The sequence below is a fragment of the Pongo pygmaeus genome, chromosome 4 (genome assembly GCF_028885625.2).
Source record: "Pongo pygmaeus isolate AG05252 chromosome 4, NHGRI_mPonPyg2-v2.0_pri, whole genome shotgun sequence".
NCBI classification, from domain to species: domain Eukaryota; kingdom Metazoa; phylum Chordata; class Mammalia; order Primates; family Hominidae; genus Pongo; species Pongo pygmaeus.
Window position 1 is genome coordinate 28,048,823 of NC_072377.2, and position 17,625 is coordinate 28,066,447.

The window sequence follows — 17,625 nt, forward strand, 5'->3', positions numbered from 1 at the left end:
TTGGTCAGGCTGGTCTTGAACCTCTGACTTAAGTGATCAGCCCACCTTGACCTCCCAAAGTACTGGGATTACAAATGTGAGCCACCATGCCTGGCCACAAATAGCTCAATCTTAAAAAACGGACAAAGGATTTGAATTGACATTTCTCCAAAGAATGTATATAAATGCCCAATAAGCATGTGAAAAAAAAGGATCCACATAATTGGTCAAACCATGGGATATCACTTCCTATGCAATAGGTTATCTAATCAAACAGATGGAAAGTAAGTGTTGGAGAAGATATGGACAAATTGGAACTCTCATGCATTACTGTGGGATTGCAAAATGGTACAGTCACCTTGGAAAACTATTTCAAATTACTTCATAAAGTTATACATAGTGTTAACATGTGATCCATCAGTCCTGCTCTTAGGTATAAACTCAAGATAGAAAACAATGTACACACACAAACACACAAGATTCAAAGCATCATTAGTCACTATAATCATAAGGTGAAAACAACCCAAAATTTCCATCAATGAATAAACAAAATGTGACTTATTTATGCAACAAAATTGTATTCACCACAAAAAGGAATGGGTTGCTGATACATACTACAAGATTAATGAATCTTAAAAACATTAGGTTGGCTTTTCCTATTGTCTGTTGTTTATTTTTGTGTGCTTTTTTACTTTTTCTATATTTTTGTTTATTTTTGTACTTTTGAATGCTCTTCTCAGGTTTACAGTTGCAATGAAACTGAGACTATGCTCATAAGCTCAAAGTATTTAAATCCAAAGCATCTTTAAGATATTATTCAGTCAAGTGCTGTTCACTCTAAAGGGAAAAGAAAATTAATCCAATATATTTTATCAGACATAAGCCATTTTTGGCTCCAGGGTTCTAAATATAATTACTTCTTTTAAAAGGTGGCTCAGAAGGGAAATTGGAAGGCTTCTTAGGACAGGGCTGAAAGACCCAACTGTATCCTATCAGCAGATCAAAGGTGAGAAACAGTTTGGGAGAGCAGGGCAATTTTATGGGAATGATCCAATTTAGGAGTCATTAAACAAAGAGTTGTGCTGCTATGATTTTTTTAAGTGTAGAAATGAGAAGTGATAACTCTGGTTTGTGATGGATTGGCAAATAAGAAATACAATCAAAGAAGGAAATTTCTCAAGAATATGTGCTGATGAACTCTACAGTATATTTTATTTCAATTACCTGGGAATAAATGTAACTAACCTATCCTTGGCAAAGTTTTACTGTAGGTATCAGGAAATCTTTACTGAGAGACAGGAAAAGATAGAGCAGTAAATCTTTATCGAGAGACAGGAAAAGGTAGATAAATATAGGAGAAAATGAACCACCTAAGATTAGTCTATACCAATAATAACAGGATGAAATTTAGAGTCTGTTGCATACCAGTTCTTGGAAGACATACAAGTTATCAAAAAATCGTACCCCAATTTCTCCAACAATCCCTTAAAAATCCATTTTAAAAAACATAATCTGAATCACCATTTTCTGAGAACATTAAACATTTTTCACATCTTTGCCTTTGTTTGACCAACTACCATTATCATCACTTTTATTTTGAAGTCCTATAGACATATGAAGCCAGTTGATATTGCCATTTCCTGCATTAAAATCCCCTTGTGCTATTGCAAAAAAAACAAAATTGCTCCTTCATGTGCTCTGTGGCTCCATTATAACTTAAATTTAATTAAGTTTATTCTATAGCACTTACTATACCTTTGTGAAGCGTATAGTAAACTCCTGACAATTATCCTGTAGCACCTAGAGATAGTAAATGTCTCATGAACTTTTCTCCTCCTTGAATGTCTAACCAGTTATTTGCATATAGTAGATAAAATCAAAAGATATTTATTTAACTAAATTTTACTTTTTTATGATATATGAGATACTGATGGATTTCAAAGGGATAAACTAACTTTCAAATAAACTTAGGCTGAATAAATGAATGGAATATTTTCTTTTAATTAGCTTAACCAGTAAATTTGCATGAGTGACTGTATCTCATTTCTGCTTCCAATTCTATTTGCATTTTGGTTCGTATATTTATTGTGGAAAACAGAAAGGTACCTGTTCCAAGAAATTTTGGCCGGTCAACTTGATGTCCAGAGATGTTCTGCTCCACGTTTGGCTCCTCCATTAATTTTAATAGCTTCTTGTAGGTCTTGAGCTTAATTGTAAGGTTCTTCTTGGTGTAATAACTGTCTTATGACAACAATTTATTATTTAAATTTTTTAAGTGTGGAGAATGTAAACAATAAATAGAAACAAAATTGGCCCCTTAACTGAGAATATCTTCTGTTAGTGTGGCATTTTGCTTCTCTCTGTTTTAAATCAGAGACACAAAATGATGCAGTTAGGTTTACCTGGGTCTACTTCTTTGAGAAAATAAGTTGTGAATAACTGTGGCAAAATAATAATTTGCCATCACATTTTCAAAATTCAATGAAAAAGAAATATCAAGTTTTTGGTTGTTTTGATTATTAAGATGTTTAAAATCTTGTATTTGAGATCCTTATCTTTTAACCTGTGTTGACATTTTGTGTGCTTTAAAATGGACCACATACATTCAGGGGTATTTTAATAAAAATAATTCTTATCATAGGAAACTGACATCTTTAATTATTATCTTTACTTATTTTTCTGATTATAAACCTATGAATATTTATTAAAGACAATTTTCAATTTGATCAAGTATTTTAAATGACTTTTTACATAAATACTCTAACAAAAGATGAGTTTTTTTCATAGCCTTCTATCTATTGTATAATTATCTTTTTTCAAATTCTGTTTTGTTTCTTAATTTGCCCCCTCCAGTGTCTACATCCCACTCTTATGGCAATATGACATTTTTGTGAGAAACGTGTGAAAATTTGCAAGTGCAAGGAAAGGTACAATAAAATCTAACAAATAATCAGAGCCCAGCTGCACTTCATGTTTAAACTGCTTTGCACTGCTCAACAAGAAGCTTTTGGTGAAACTCTGATAAAACCCTTCTGTCACCCTCATCAATTTTATTCATATTTCCCCAGCTCTCAGCTATAGATTATAGGGGAGTTTGTTGGAAACCAAATGAGTGAAGTATGCTTGGTAATGGTTGGTTCATTCCCTTTTTCTTCATCTCTTCTACAATTCATGAAGTGCCTTTTGAATTTTGTAAAGCAGTTTTTAGATCAGTTGGAAGTCAGCAAAAATTTAGCATTAATGAGTTCATTTCCACAAAAATTGGCTTATTACCATGCAGGCCTCCAGTGTTATATGGTTGTGGTTTTATAGTCATTTCTTTTATTCATTTATAAAGATAGTCTCTTACTTGCCACATGTGCAAATAATGAGACCAGTAAAACATCCACTTTTTTAAAAGTAATTGAATGTAAGAAAAATATAACTTCAATAACTTATAGTAACTAAAGTAAAATAAAAGTTGTATATAAAAAATTACATATGATGACTGAGAAATTGTATTAACCCTATTATTTTATAAAATAAATATTATAGTGGTTATTCTATTAATAATAAAATATCAAATAATAGGGTTTTACGTATAAAAGAAATTCTAGATAATTATAAATTTAATTGAAGGAAGATTATAAGTGAATATAATTATAAGTATGTTTAAGAAATGTATATAAGAAAGTGATGTATTCAACAGAGTCTAATATATTTAAAACAGATATCTGAAAACAAATTTTATATAAAAATCTTTAGAACAGCAAACTATCAATATTATATATTTTGCTAGTTGATTTTCTAGTGTATATGACTATCATGACTTCTAAAAGTGATATTATCTGCATATTCCTTCCCAGTTTTTTCTGTCTTAGTTCGTTATCTTTCCTTGATACATTAATATCTAAAAGTCATATAAAATAAATTTTTTATCTTTAAGACAACAAAATTTGACAAGGGTTGTGAAAGGCCTATATAGGGAAAACTATGAAATACTTCTGATTGAAACTAAAGATGACATAAATAAATGAAGAGTTATACTGTGGCCATGTGTCAGAAGCCCAGTATCACTAAGATATCTATTACATCCATACTAATCTGTACATTTAAAATAATCTCAATCAAAATCCCTTCAGGCTTTTTTGGATCAGTTGATAAACTCATTGTAAAGCTCATATGGAAATAGAAAGGATCTAGAAGAGCCGAAACAACTTTCAAAACCAAAACCAAGTTGGAGGACTAATTCTGTCTTTATTTCATTACTTATGATAAAACTACAGTAATCAAAGCAATGTGGTATTTGTGTAAATATCGATAAATGATTATTAGAACAGAATAGAGAGTCCAGAAGTGGACTAAATCATATCTGGACAAATAATCTTTACTCAGGTATAAAGCCAGTTCAGCAGAGAGAGCAAAGTGTTTTCAAAAAGTGATACTGGAATAATTAGATATTCAACTTCAATCCATACCTCACAACTGACACTAAAATTAACTCATAATGAGAAACTGACCTAAATGAAAAACTTAAATATTTAAAATACTTAGAAGAAAACAAAAAAGAAAACCTTTGTGACAGGGTTTGATGGTCAATCGTATGCATAAACTTGACTGGGTCACAGAGTGCCCAAGTTAAACATTATTTCTGGTGCATCTGTGAGAGTGCTTCCAGATGAAAGTAGCATTTCAGTTGGCGGACTCAGTAAAGTAGACCACCTTCCCCCCGTGGGGGTGGGCATCATCCAGTCTGTTGAGGGCTTGAATAGAACAGAATGGTGAAGGAAGGGACAATTTGCCCTCTCTACCTGTTTGAGCTGGGACATCCATTTCTCCTGCTATTAGGCTGGGATTTACATCATCAGTTCCCGGGCTTTTGGAGTGGGACTGGACTGGAATTAAACCACTGATTTTTCTGGATCTCTGTAATAAATCTTTTAATTACCTGGATTAAGCAAACATTTTCCTAAATATGACACCAATTTTTTTAAAATACTGCATTTCAAAGACACTGTTAAAAAATAAAAATACAATAGAAGACTAAGAAAATCTTTGCAAATCATATCTGAAAAGGGAATATATATATATACACACATATTCTCAAAACTCAATAATGACAAGAAACAAGTAATTCAATTTCTAATAATGCCATAGATTTCAATATACGCTTCATCAAAAATGATACATGGATGGCAAATAAACACATAAAATGAAACTACATCTTCAAGCATTAGATAAATGTAAATTAAAAGTCTAATGAGGTTTCACAACAGATGTATTGAAATGGCTAAGAAAAGACTGATCACACTATGTGTTTGCAAAGATATAAAATTACTAGGGCTAAACTATACTGATGGTATTAATGAAATATGATACATTCACTTTGGAAAATAGTTTGGCAGTTTCTAAAGCAGTAAAATATATATCTAACTATTCATATATAATCCAACCATCCAGCTCCTAGGTATTTGCCTAAGAGAAATTAAATCATATGTGCATAAAAAGACTTGTAATAAATATTAATAGCAGTTTTATACATAATGAACAAACATTCAAAACCATCCAAATGTTCATCAATAGATGAATGAATAAACACATCATAGTATATCCACACAGTAGAACACTACTCAGCAATAAAATAATGAATTACTGATATAGGCTTCAACCTGATTGAATCTCAAAATAAATATATGGAAAGCATAATCTACCATCAACTTCATAACTTCCTATAGATTTTAGCCCATTTTATGTGATCAGCGAGACATTTCACAGAGGGTCCCATCTTATTATGATTCTTCTCTTTTCTAAAGAGAGAAGACACATCGGTCTTCCTGGGAGCTACCAGTGAGTTGTAAAACTCTTCCAAACTTATTAGACCAATTGTTTATTAGTATTTGTTTAAAATCAAAAGTATAAGTATCATCCAAGCTGCTGACAAGATTCATGTTCTCTTGTGTAGAGAGATTCTCAGTTTCTATTTGCAGTGAGTTCCTTGATAAATTCTGATTTGGGAACAGACAGATAAATGACAACTAGCCTTAAGAGAAAAACAAAGAGGAAATAAGAAGGAAGTCTTTCCTCCAAAAGTCAACTGGACATCATAAACTGGAAATGCACAAATAATATAAATTGTTCATGTGATGGTATAAGCAGCACAAGGGAGTTAAATAATAGTGGGATTCTTTGGGTTCAGAAACACAAAAGCTGTCAGCAGATCACATGGGGAGAAGCACTGCACAGGCTCTGAAAATCAAGGGCCCTTTTACTGACCTTAGGCAAGTTCCTTAACTCTGAACCTTGATTGTGTCATCTGGAAAGTATGGAATATAATTGTAACTATTCAAAGAGTGATTATAAAGATTAAATAGAATAACTGGTATACAATGCCTAGAATAGAAAGAGTACTTCATAAACGTTCACTAATGTTAAAGTACATGTTACATTATACATTAAATAAAAAATATAAAATTACTAGAAATATTCATATTTTTATTATTAAGTAAAAGAAATATTTTTAAAAGTACATAGTAATGCACATTATGTTGTAAATTCAATAAATAACTTGTTTTGATGGAAATTTGTCACCCTTAGTAGGCAACTGAATAAACCCCTTTTAGTGAGAAATAAGGATTTCAATATTGTGGAATATCTTATAGTCAGTAAAAAAAATTTCAAGTAATGCCATGTGAATTTTATAACAATATATGACACAATTTCTTTAAGTCATAAATATTAGTCCTTAATGGATTCTATGTTTATATTTTACATGATAAAAGTTGAGTTTTTATCCTGTTAGACAATAAGAGTAACTTGTGGAGGGAAAAATTTCACAGCTATTTCACTAAACACAAACAAAATATGAAAATATTAAAGTTTCATTATTATGAAGTTTTGTTAATGAATTACAAACTTATTTCATTGAGTATTATATAAGTTTTTTTATTATGTAACTATTGTTTAGGCATATATTGGGATTTACTGTCCACTTATTTAAGGCAGCTGCCACTTCACTTGCTTTACTAATTTGTTTGATAATCACCTGTTTTATGTGCATAAACTTCTTACAATTGCAAAACATTTTATAGCAACAGCAGTCTAAAAGGCTTCGTTTTCCAGGGGGCTGTAGATGGTAATTTGGACAAGATACACTTAGAGCAATTTACTGAAGAGAATTTGTTTAAAAACACACCTTCGATAGCTAGTACCCATTTCTCAGTGAATTACTCCAGATTCCAGTGTATCTCAGCAGAAAACAAAAGGAAAATATACTCCCTTAATTATTTTCTAGGAAAAAAGTTCCATATCTTATTTTAATTTCAGTTATAAGACAAACAAATAACTAATGTTTCTAGTTCTCCATATAAATTATTATAAATAATTATTTCTTTTCATGTTTCAGCTTTTTTGGCACATATTTAATCACACCTTCCTCCCGTACTTGTTTTTCTCCATTCTTCTTTTTAATTTTTATTTTTTAAAAAATCTTTTTAAGGCACATTTTACAAGAAATAAAAAAAATCTGTTAGTATATCCTGGGGCGTTTGAATAAATGTATTCATATATGTAACAATCAAGAGAAGAGTACAATACTGTCATTTCCAAACGTGTCACCTTATAGTTGAAGGAGTTCAGAACACACACACCACTTCTAAATATGCCACTTTGCCATAAGAATTATTTTGAATTTAAAGGCATTTAACAAACAGCAGGTGCAAGAAGAATCACTCTGACCTTCCTTTCATTTCTTAAAAGGAGGAGATGAAATTTCCATGTGAAAGATGTCTTCCCTATACCAAAAGGAAAGTAACATTCTTATCATCAAGGACAGGGAGTTGAGGCCAAGAGAAATCTTTACAAACAACCCTTATCTTCCTAGTCACTTCTTTACTCAATTAACTACCCTAGACCAAATCCCATTGCTGTATCACATTTTCACAACTTGCTTTCTTTTGTCCAAGTCAGTATACAACTGTTTGATTCTAACTGCTTTCTTGGGTCTTCATTTCTTTATAAAGGCTTCAGTGCCACAACTTGTATTAAATCAGCTTATACGCTTTTCTCCAGTCGATTTGTCTTATGTCAATTTTAATTCTCAGATCCAGTCAAAAACAAAACAAAAGAAAGAAATAAACAAACAAAAACTCTAGGAGAGTAAAGTTTTGCCTACTGTAGTCACTCTACATCCGCCACCACTGATCTACTTTCTGTCACTATTAAATTTCACTTTTCCTACAATTTCAAATAAATAAAATTACGCAATATATATTTGTTTATGATATTTTTCACTCAGCATGTTTCAGATATTTACCTCTTTATGTTTTTTGCATAAGTATAATAAATAATTGGATTATTTTTTACCACTAAGTAGTATTCAAACAGATGAATATATGAAATCATGCATATCCACTTACCTGAAGAACTTGGGCCTATTTATGTTTTTGCCTTTTCTGAGTAACACAGCTATGAACATTCCTACATAAGTATTTTTTGTGGACATATGTTTTCATTTTTCTTTAAATAATACCTCTAAATGAAATTGTTACTGAAAATGTGTGCTTAACTTTGCCAAAACATGCCAAACGGTTCTCCTAAAGTTGTACCATGTTATCCTCTCAACTGAAATATATAAGTTCAAATCAATTCTTATCCTGGACAATGTCTGGTGTTGTTATTCTTTTTAATTTTAGCCATTACAGTAAATATGTAATGGTAGTTCCTTGTTATCTTATTTTGCATTTCCCTGATAAATAATGACTGTGAGCTGCTTTCTGTGCATACATTGGCTATGTATATTATATTTTTTGAAATATCTGCCTAAATCCTTTGTCCAAATTCTATTGGATTGTCTCCTTTTTATTAAGTTGTGCTATTTAAATTTTCTAGATCAGGTCACTATGTCAGATATAAGGACGGCAAATGTTTTCTTCCAAATAGTGGCTTGCATTTTCACATTTTGTTATGGTATGAATACATTTATATTTAAATGTAATGATATAATTTAAAAGCATTTTTTTATTTTAAAATCAAACAGTGATTTGGAATCCTGAGTAAAATGTATTTGCCTACTACATTGTTGTAAATATTTTTCTTTTGATTTCTACTGGAGCACGTTTTTGTGCATTTGATTGGTCAATAGTTATTTATTTTTAAAAATTGGTGGTGCTGAATTGTTATTACTTGCTATAAAACAAATTGATAGTGTATGGTTTGTTAATTTTCACAAATACACAAACCCATATACCCACCACCACAACCAAGAGATATAACTATTGATTGTCCCCAAAAGTTATCTTGTTCTCTTTTGCAGCATCCCCCAACACCACCATCCTCAGGCAAGAAATGATCTGCTTTCTATTTCTCTAGATTTCATAAACCTTTTCTAAAAATCCACATAAATAGAATTATAGGATGAGTGATTGCTCAGTGGCATGGCTTTGAGATTCAACTACGCCATTATTTGTATCAGTAATTCATTTTTTAAATAATTATATTTAGTTTATTTTTAATTGACAAATTAAAATCGTATATACTTATGGTGAGGAGTTTATAATATTTTATTGCAGAGTATTACTCCATTACATGGATATATCACAACTGTTTATCCACTTACATGCACATGACCATTTAAGTTTTTCAACTTGGCTTTTGTGAATAAGCTTCTGTGAACATTTGTGTACATTATTTTATATGCACAAAAGTTTTCACCTGCTTAACACCTTTTTGATGAATAACTCAGATGAAAATTGCTGAGTTGCATGGTAAGGGTATATTTAATTTTTAAGAAACTACCAAAGAGTTTCTCAAAAGGGTTGGACTGGGTAGAGCTAGTTCCAGAGATCTGGGTGCAGATTGCAAAGGGATGCTGACTTGATGCATATGCTTGCCTCACTACTCAGAAAAAGGGTGCTCCTCTCTGATACGTGTTTTGATGTTCATTTTAATTAGCTTTGATATTTGAAGCCCCTAGATCTTGATTCAAAATGCATTCGCCTCTTTTTTTCCATCTCTTTCATAGAATTTTTGTCGTCTTAATCCTGGTTAACTTTTTACAGATGCAGGGAGCTTTTTTTAAAAATGTTCTTTCATTTTATTAGTCTATCTGGAAGGGTTTCAAAAAATATTCATTTATACTGTTAGAAAAATTGCCATTAGTTTTCAGAGAGAAAACATTATTTCCTGCCATTTCTATTTTCTAAAAAAATTTGTGTGATTTCTAATGTTTCTTCATCAAATGTTTTATAAAATTCACCAATGTAGCCATCTGTGCCTAGAGTTTGCTTTGTGGTAAAATGTTTTAATTATGAATTCAATTTTTTAAGTGATTACAAGAGTATTCAAGTTTCCTGTTTCTTAAGTCAGCACTGCATTAAAATTGTTCATTACAGGTCTTTATTATTTTTTCAGTGTTTGAAATATGTATGGTACTGTCTTTAATTCCCAATCTTGGTAATTTGGGGGAATTGAATTGTTTTCTCTTTTTAAAGCTTTTGTAGATTGTTTTGGCAAGATGTCAAATTCCTTGAGTTTTTTCTGAATCTTTCAATGCTTTATGGTCGTTGTTTGTTTATTTGTGTTTAAAGCAATTGAGTTAGATAGAAGTATGCCCCCGATCCCCACTCCTCTACAGGCTGTTCATAGACTAATTTCCGTAACCTAAGAATATGTTATATTACATGGAAAGAGGAAGGTTGAGGGTTAAATTTGTGGGTGCAATTAGGGTTGATAATTAATTGACCTTACAATAAGAAGAGTATCCTTATCAAGTGGGCCCAATTAAATCATAATAGTTGGTTAAAGTAAAACAGGGAGGCAGAAAAGACAATCTGTGTCAGAGTGATGATGTGAGAAAGATAGGAGATGTGAGACTCAACTGGTCATTGCTGGCTTTGAGGATGGAAGGGAATCATGAGCCCAGGAATGCAGACTGCCTCTTGATGCTTGCAAATGAAAACAATGGATTCTCCCCTAGAGCCTCCAGAAATAAATGCAGTTCCATACCTTGATTTTAGCAGTGAGACCCGTTTTAGACTTTTGATCTCCAGAACTGTAAGATAGCATATTTGTGCTATTTTTAGCTACTAAATTTGTGGCACTTTTTTATGGCAGCAGAAGAAAACTAATGGAAAGTCTTCACTGTAATTTTAGATGAGGACTACTGCTCAAGCATGACAATTCTTAGGCCTCCACTGAAGACCCTGGGTGTTCAACACTGTTTCTCCACTCTCATGGATTGTAAATCAAGCATCTCCCATCCTACATGTCTTCTGATAATTTTTCAGATATTAGCTCCCAAATAGTTGTTCTTACACAGCCAGTTCTTCTTATTGGGTAGATATCCAAAGAATCAAGTTGGCCCTGTGCAGACAGCAGGGAACCTGTATGCTGGGCAGTTCTCTCCCCTCTGGTACTCTGCCTCAGTCTCTTGGAATTTCAGTCAGTAGGCTGAAGGTCCCAGTATTCTGCTTGAGTGACTCCTTCTTTTGCCACAATTCAGAAAGTGCCCCACAAAGAGAGAGCTGAGGAAAATCATACCGTGTGTCTCATTTGTTTTCCTTTTTTTCAGAGATAATATTTCTCAGCTTCCAGTTGCCAAAATTGTAAAAACAGACTTGTTTTATATATACATTTTGTCCAATTTTTCTACTTCATTCTAGTTCTAGGCCATTTCTGGTACCAGTTTCTCTGCCACAGCCAGATGTGAAAGAAGAAAATTTATGATGGATTGAAACTCATGTATATAAGTGTCTGTTTTCTTCACAATTCCATTCTGTTGAGTTTGTGTGCATTAATTTCAGAAATTTGTTTGCTCACTGTTTAGTCACTGTTTAACATCTCACTTATTCACATTCATATTTACATTCATATTCATGTTCATTCTTACTTTTAAAAGCTTTTTTTTTCATATGTGCCTTCATTCACTTTTTCATTCACTTTTTCAGGCACATAAACATATAGTCTAAGTACTTTGCTAAACTTAGCAAAGAGAAACTTCAAAACTTAACATAATTTTCACATCATGCTTGAAGTGATTAGCCAGCTTTCCAGGTAGGTTGTCATAACCTAAACTCAGGCTAGCCAGCAGCAGATTTTTAGCTTCAGGGATAAAACCCAGAGAATCACCTGAAAATGTCCAGAAAAATATATACAAATTGCATTTTTCTCAGTCTTTTTTTGTCACCACCAGCTTGTAGAAGGGTAAATGACGAACATATTTAGGAGAATAAAAAGGATTATATATTCATGCTTCCTGTTACAACCTCCTTTGCTTGTATACCAAAGAGAAATTAGGACAATTACTATTTACTTTTCTACTTCATGCCTTATTCTACGACCAACACACATCCTGAAAATTTGCCTGTAAGCATCTTTTAAAATTAAATATACCATTGTGCACCAGTTAATGATTCTTTGCCACAAAATTTAAATAATTAAATTGATAGCCAGTAAATGTATCAACTTGTTTGGCTGAGTTCAAAATTTGAAGTAGCAGTCTGTAGCAAATCTTTCAGCTTTATGTAGTTGTCTTTCAGGTAAGGTATAAGAATTTAAATGGTTTATTCTGATAAACTAACACTAACATTATTATTAGCTCATTCAACTTGTGAATACAGGGGTTTGCTTTAATGCCTTCAAAATAATGTAAATATAATTTATATCATACATAATTCATTAACAATGGTTTTTATGACTGATTTCATCATCATGTAGAAAAGCTGCAATAGAATATTGTGAATTCAGGACCTCCTGAGAAAATTGGTCATAAATTCATTATGTTAAAATATAAGAGCAATGATTTTATATATATATATATTTATATTATATATTATATATATTTTATATATATATATTTTATATATATATACACACACACACACACACACACACACACACACACACACACATAGTTGGCCAGGCATGGTGGCTCATGCCTGTAATCTCAGCACTTTGGGAGGCTAAGATGAGTAGATCACTTGAGGTCAGGACTTTGAGACCAGCCTGGCCAACGTGGTAACACCCCATCTGTATTAATCTGTTTTCACTCTGGTGATAAAGACATACCTGAGACTGGGCAATTTAGAAAGGAAGGAGGTTTAATTGGACTTACAGGTTCACGTGGTTGGAGAAACCACACAATCATGGCAGAAGGCAAAGAGGAGCAAGTCACGTCTTACATAATTGGCAGCAGGCAAAGAGAGAGCTTGTGCATGGATACTCTGCCTTATAAAGCCATCAGATCTCGTGAGAATTATTCACTATCATGAGAACAGTGCAGGAAAGACCCTCCCCTGTAATTCAATCACTTCCCTCTAGGTTCCTCCCACAACATGTGGGCATTCAAAATGAGATTTTGTTGGGGAAACAGCCAGACCGTATCACCGTATATACCAAAAATACACAAATAAGTCGGGTATGGTGGCATGTGCCTGTAGTCCCAGCTACTTGGGAGGCTAAGGCAGGAGAATTGCTTAAATCCCGGAGGCAGAGGTTGCAGTGAGCCAAGATAGCACCACTGAACTCCAGCCTGGGCGACCAAAAAAAAAAAAAAAGAGATATATACACTTGCTTGATGTATATATTTGAAGCATCCCAACACTGTGTATCACTCAACTTAGGCATAAGTCATTTTCTCATAAATATATTTTCTACATTAAAGTAATTCCGCAAAAAATATTCAGAAATATGGATAATTATGTTTATTAATGTTGAATGTATTCTATGATGAAATCGATGAGCTTTTTATTGTGACTTCCCTACAGGAAAACAGCCTGGTAATTTTCTGAGACATAGTACAATTCACAAATACTAGTCTCCTAGAAAGTTCCCCCATTGTATGTGGTAAAAAATTACTAATTAAGTTTATATTTGCTTCTGCATGTGGTCTGAATTTGTCATGTTTAATATTTATAATAGCCCTAAAATCCATGATAAAATATGCCATAGAAAATACGTACAGCAACATCAAAATCTAAGATGACTGATATACATGGCAGAACTCTTATTTATTTATTTTTTTTTTACCCTTCTGCTAATGATCCTGACTTGAAATCCCCACGTCTCAAGAGAGGAACCTGATGGAACGTGATTGGATCATGGGGGCAGTTTCCCCAATGCTGTTCTGGTGACAGTAGGTGAGTTTTCACAAGATCTGATGGTTTAAAAGTGTTTTTGCAGTTTCCTCCCACACTCTTGCTGCCAGGTAAGACTGCCTTGCTTCCCTGTCACCTTCCGCCGTAATTTTCAGTTTCCCAAGGCCTCCCCAGCCATGCAGAACTGTGGGTCAACTAAACGTCTTTTGTTTACAAATTACCAAGTCTCAGGTAGTTCTTTATTGCAGTGTGAAAACAGGCTAATATAGGCCATTTGTAAATTCTAGGCCTTTGTCCTGTTCCAGGCACAGAATATTATTCTATAGGAGGTCTCTGGAGTGATTCACTTGGTAAAGAATAATTGGGCATGATTATTATTGAGAATCTTTCCCATGCAACATAAAGGGAAGTGTGGGATGGGTTTTTTGTTGTTGTTGTTTGTTTCTTTTCCTGTTTTTGGCAATTTCTTTTTATGTTTCTGAGGAAGCCAAAATAGAAATATTCCCTTTTTTTAACTGGAAATGTTTTTATACTGGTAGATGCAGTTATCAGTATATGATGCTTATCACTACTGAAGTCTAAAGGGAGAGGTGGGTGTGTCACAAAGATTAGCTGTGTGGTATTGTGTGACTTCAGAGTTAACTGTGTAACTATTCAGCCTCTGCCTTCATTGTTTCAGAGTATTTTAATGACTTTTCTATCATTCACTGAAGGTTATTAATTATGTAAATTTTAACATATTACATTAATAGAAGTATATGAATTTCCTGTTAATAATATACATTTCCAACAATAATAGAATTATTTACTAGCTGTTATTTATTTATTACATAGAAGAGTAGGAAATCTTAAAATGTCGATATCTAAAATTATTAATGTCATAAAAAATATTTAGTGAGAAGGCACACGTCAAAACCATGAAAAATATATGCCTTATTCCCATAATTATAGAATTACAGTTTCTCTTTCTTCTCTCTTTTTGACTCTGTCTCTTTCTCTCCCATGTTTCCTCAACTGATATGTATTTGATATTATCTTAAAGCCACAAGTTTATACAAATCTAAATTTCTCTCTAAAATAAAACTACATAAAAATTGAGTGTGCTGAATAATAGTCCCATTGTCTTAATTAAATTTCACTAAATTAAAATGTTCACAGACAGTGTGTTTGATATAAACACTTAAAATATACTCTATTTTAAAAAATCATTCATGCTTACAGTTAAATACCATAATGTATCATCATTTTTATATCACATGAAGCAGAGACAGAACATTTTTGTTATGGATGTAAGAAAATGTTCAATTCTGTGAGAAATAATTATGTCAAAACTAATCATCTGGGTTTCTGTATATTATTAACAATAGGTTTAATATTTATTAAAAATTACAATTATCTTTCAAATATGTGATTATCCATAATTAAATAGGAAACACAATACAACTTTCTGTTAGTTACACTTCCTTATAAGAATATTAATGCAGAAAAACTGGCTTTCAATATTTAATGATTTATCTCTAAAATTTAAAATTCACTCACAATTTTAAAATATGTTTAAAAGTTTATTCAGAATACAATGAGTATTTTCCAACAAAACAAAAGATTTGAAGTTATTTGTTACTATTTCTCGGTAAAATTCAAAATATGACATTTTTTTTGGCCGTTTAGACTATATATATATATTCTTCTGATTAGAAGATATACAACTTTCTTTATATTTCAGTTAAATAAGTAGGGTTGTGTTTGCATGCAATCAGTTAATTATAACAATAACAAAGACCACTTTGACTCTACTTATGTTAAAATGGGATTTAGTAGATTTGTAAGTTCTTTTCTGTTATTATTTTCATTAATTTTCACTATGCTCAGCAGTATTGGTACTGATTTGCATTCCAAAAGATAGTTTCAAATGGTATCATGGATTTAACTTGAAACATAAAAGCTAAGAAATTCAAAGTTAAGTTCATATTCGATTTTGTTATAATCTCATTAAAACTGGGCTATTATTTTTAATTTGCATATTTTTCATTTATAATGCTCCCTAATAGGTTTGGCCTTAATGCTCAAAGAGACAGAATAAATGCTTTAAGACTCAAGATTTTAGGGACTTTGTAGAACCCTTTCCCCATCTGTGACTGTCTTTACCCTAGCTTACTTTAAACTGTATTTACTTTGAAAAAAACATGCTTCTTTCATTCAACAATATTCAGTGTTTATCTACTAGGTGTGGCACTTAGTTTGTTCTGGGAAATTCATAGAAAAAAATTCATAATATCTTGCCAGAAAAATTCTTACAGTGTAATGAGGAAGGCAAAAAGTGACCTCAAAAGTTAAATTTCCAGTCATAAGTACTTTGAAAAAGATACTCCTTGTAAGCTGTCCAGAGAAATGACATCTAAGTTAGACTGGGGACACGTGAAGTGAATATATTTTGAAAGTTTCTTGGAGAAGAAAAATTGACTCAAAAAGAAATAGTGAAGGAAAAGAACTTCCAGTTATAGAAACTCACCTTGCCTTCTGATAGATTCCTTTCCCCTCTGGTGTTCTCTCTGCAGAAGTAGCCTGCAAATGAAGGTATGGTTTCTCTTATTTTGAGCAAGATAGCTTTAACATTGTCCTCAGTTTGAGTAACTTTTAGACACTGACTCTAGGCTTCTAGCTTCCCTTCCCTTAGAGCATTTACTTAAGAAAACTTTTAAATGCAAATTCTTTCCCTGCCCCTTTGAGATGTAAATCTCATCCCAGCCTTTGGCCAGTTTTATTACCAGCTAATACCTTTCTCAAGAACCTGGGAGCCATCCTTTTGAAATGCAATCATCCAGAAAGATAGTGCCTTATCTTCCAGTCTCTCTGTAGAAGACTAATTTCAATAAGCACCAATTAGCAAACACAGAAGGTCTAATCACATTGACTGACTTCTCTATTAGTATCTTCCAGTACTTTTCCACTAGATCACCCCAGGACTTGAAAAGTTTCTTGACTCTTGTTTCATCAGAGTTAGATTCAATCTCTTTTCTCTATTGAAATAGTCGTGAATAGTCTCCCTTGCCCGTTGACCTGTTGGGTGCAATTTTTCTTTAGGAGTTCCAAAGTATAATTTCCTCATGAACTAACTTCGAAGTAAATTGCATGGAGTCACTCATAATGAGAAAAATAACATGTATTTATACAATGGATTTTGCAACTTACTGTTATTTTTGCTTCCATAAGAAGTAATGAGCATCTCGGTAGCAGAAAAGCAAAAGTAAAATATAAAATATGCATTAAGATTCTCATCTAACTTTTCACAAATTTTAACCTAAATGTGCAGCATTGATAATAATCTTAATGATGTGCAAGACTGCTGTCTAATTTCTTTTTGTGTTGCTATAACGGATCTCTTGAGACTGGGTAATTCATTAAAAAAAGAGAAATGTTACTTCTTGTGGTTCTGGAGCCTGGAAAGTTTGAGATCAAGGTGACACATCTGGTGAGGCCTTACTGCGATATCAACCCATGGTAAGAGGTATCACATTGTGAGGCAGAGCAAGAGTCCTAGCTCAGGTCTCTCTTCCCCTTTGTTTATAAAGCCACAGTC